Genomic DNA, 3,806 nt, shown 5'->3' on the forward strand with positions numbered 1-3,806 from the left:
AAAAAATTCTTTTAAAAACTGGGGAGAAGCAAACATGCACGGGACGATCCCCGATCAAGTACAATTGATCCCAGCATCCTGTTAAAGGATGGCGGGAGGAGGGTGGGGGGTTTAAAACACGAAGTTTTTAAGAAGAGACTGGACAGCCATTTGTCTGAAATGGTATAGGGTTTCCTGCCTTAGCAGGGGATTGGACTAGATGACCTCCAAGGTCCCTTCCAACTTATTATTATTATTATTATTATTATTATTATTATTATTATTATTATTATTATTATTATTATTATTAATTATTATTATTATTACTATTACTATTACTATTACTATTATTACTATTATTATTATTAAAAAAACGAGGAGAAGGAAATATTCTTGGGGTGGACCCGGACAATTATTGCTCCAAGCATCCTGCTAAAGGAAAATATATTGGGAAAAACCTGTGGAGAAAGAAACATCCATGGAAGGGACCCCCTATCAATTAGAATTGATCCCAGCATCCTGTTAAATGGGGGGGAGAAGTTTTTTAAAACTGGGGAGAGGCAAGCATTCTTGGGACGCCCCCCCACGATCAATTAAAGGATTGACCAGGATTCAATTCAATTCAGCAGAGTTTATTTTTTTTATACTTCTGCAACCCCATTCAGTGATTTGTAACTGGTCCTGTGAGAGAGCTTATTTCATTTTCAAGAAATTATTAATATCATTTGATTAAATTATTACTAATATTATTAAACATCCATGTAAAAAGAGATGTCTCTCAGTACAAACAAAACTCCTATTTAAAATGCACCCATCACCACCACCAGGGCACAATTTAAGCACTATCAAAATTACAAATGAAAACTTCAAACAGTTGAAATTACTGTTATTGTTTTACTTCCATAAAAGCCATGAAATCCATAACCACCATCATCTATTTATAGCCAGGGTAAAAAAAAATCCATGAATGATACTATCTTAATCCTCTAAATCTGACACCTATCATAATAAATTGCAATAAATTCACAGCTTTTCTAGAGGAACATTTAAACTAAATGGGGACAGTGAGTTAATTGATACAGAACATCACTGTCCCTGGCAATCTAAGAAAATAGGGGAAGTCAAGTACCACACAAGTTATGTAGCAAGTAAACACAGGGTCAGTCATAAAGGACTCAAATCTCTATACACCAATGCACAGAGTATGAACAGTAAGCAGGGGGAACTAGAAATTCAGGTAAATGAGGGCGGATATGATATTGTTGCCATTACGTAAACAAGGTGAGACGAAACCCACAAATGGAGCACATAGCTAGAGGGATTTAAATTATTTAAAACAAACAAACTAAACAAAAGAGGAGGTGGAGTTGCTCTCTATATAAGAAATAACTTTATCTCTACAGAAATAGAACACAACAATGATGAAAACTGTAAACTTGAATGCATTTGGGTCAATATAAAAGGGGGGGAAATGACATTGCCATAGCTGTATACTATAGGCCACCCAACCAAGCAGAGGAAATAGATGAACTTTTTGCTAGCTAACTAAAGTATGTAGGAAGCACATCACAATAGTAATGGGGGACTTTAATTACCCTGATATCAACTGGGAGACAAACTCTGCACCAAGTGGAAGATCAAACAGATTCCTGACAAACCTAGCAGACAACTTTCTCTCCCAAAAAGTAGAGAAGGGAACTAGGGGATTAGCCATATTGGATTTAATTCTCACTAACAGAGATGAAATGATAGAAAGTGTCAAAGCCACAGGAACCTTGGGAGGAAGTGATCATGCAATATTGGAATTCAACATTCTGGAAGCACAAAACAGTCCAACCTACCAAAACCAGTGCCATAAGATAGGTAAGAAAATGGTAAGTGAGCACCTGTCCAGCCTAGACAACTTCAAATCACCAAGACCAGATGGATTACATCCCAAAGTTCTCAAGGAACTGGCAGACGTGATCTCAGAACCACTGAACTATATTTTTCATAGATCCTGGAGCACTGGGGAACTACCAGAGGACTGGAAGAGAGCTGATGTAGTTCCCATATTCAAAAAGGAAAAAAATAGATCCAGGAAACTACAGACCTATCAGCCTGACCTCAATACCTGGGAAGATTCTGGAAAAGATAAGCAACAAATTGGCAAACAAAGTCATTACCAAAAGCCTATATGGGTTTGTCAAAAGGAGTTCATGCCAGATAAATCTTACTGCATTCTTTGACCAAGTGACAAATTAGTGGACCAGAGGAATGCTGTGGATATAATTTACTTGGACTTCAATAAGGCACTTGATAAAGTAGACCATGACCTACCACTTGACAAGATAGAAAAATGTGGGTTAGACAGCATCAGCACCAGATGGATTCATAGCTGGCTGATATTTACAAATCAGCAAACACCTTGATGCACACAAAGTCATCACTAAAAGTCAACATGGGTGTGTCAAAAACAGATCATGCCAGTCAAATCTTATTGCATTCTTTGACCAAGTGACAAAATTAGTGGATCAGAAGAATGTGGTGGATATAATTTATTTATTTATTTACTTACTTACTTAAATTTTTATACCGCCCTATTCCCGAAGGACTCAGGGCGGTTTACAGGGCAGCATAAAATACAATATAAAAATAGTATAAAATTAAAATAGATTAAGTTAATTAAGCCCAACAATTAAAACAATATTAAAAGCTAAAACCCCTTCAGTCCAGGCCTGACAGATCAAAAAACCAGGTTTTCAGGTCCCGGCGAAATGAACGCGGATCGGGGGCGGTCCAAAGTTCCACCAGTAAATCATTCCAAAGGGCAGGCGCACCCACAGAGAATGCCCTCCCCCTGAAGATCACCCGCTGGCACTCCTTAACCGCCGGCACCCTGAGAAGGCCCTCCCTGTGGGAGCGCACAGGACGATGGGAAGTTGATGCCGGTAGCAGGTATTCCCTTAGATATTTACTTGGACTTCAGTAAGGCATTTGATAAAGTAGATCACAACCTTCTACTTGATAAGATAGAAAAATGTGGGTTAGATAGCATCACCACCAGATGGATTCGTAGCTGGCTGACAGGCTGTTCTCAACGTGTGGTCCTCAATGGAACTGCATCTACATGGAAGGAAGTGTGTAGCGGGGTGCCCCAGGGCTCTGTTCTGGGCCCAGGGCTCTTCAACCTCTTCATCAATTTGGATGAGGGGATAGATGGGGAACTCATCAAATTTGCAGATGACACCAAGCTGGCAGGAATAGCCAATACTCCAGAAGATAGGCTTAAAATACAGGAGAATGTGGACAGACTCGAACACTGGGCGCTAACTAACAAAATGAAATTCAATGGTGAAAAAAGTAAGGTTCTACATTTAGGCAGGAAAAATCAAATGCACAGGTATAGTATAGGTGGTACCTTGCTCAATAGTAGTAACTGTGAGAGGGATCTCGGAATCCTAATAGACAATCACTTCAATATGAGCCAGTAGTGTGCTGCAGCTGCCCAAAAAGCCAACACAGTGCTAGGCTGCATTAACAGAGGGATAGAATCAAGATCATGTGAAGTACTAATACCACTTTACAATGCCTTGGTAAGGCCACACTCGGAATACTGCATCCAATTTTGGTCACCACGATGTAAAAAAGATGTTGAGACTCTAGAAAGGGTACAGAGAAGAGCAAAAAAGATGATTGGGGGACTGGAGGCTAAAACATATAGGGAACGGTTGCTGGAATTGGGTATGTGTAGTTTAACGAAGAGAAAGGTGAGGGGTGATATGATAGCAGTGTTCCAGTATCTCAGGGGCTACCACAAAGAAGAGAGAGTCAAGCTATTCTCCAAA

This window comes from Vipera ursinii (assembly GCF_947247035.1).
Source record: "Vipera ursinii genome assembly, chromosome: 2".
In the NCBI taxonomy this organism is placed as follows: Eukaryota; Metazoa; Chordata; class Lepidosauria; order Squamata; family Viperidae; genus Vipera; species Vipera ursinii.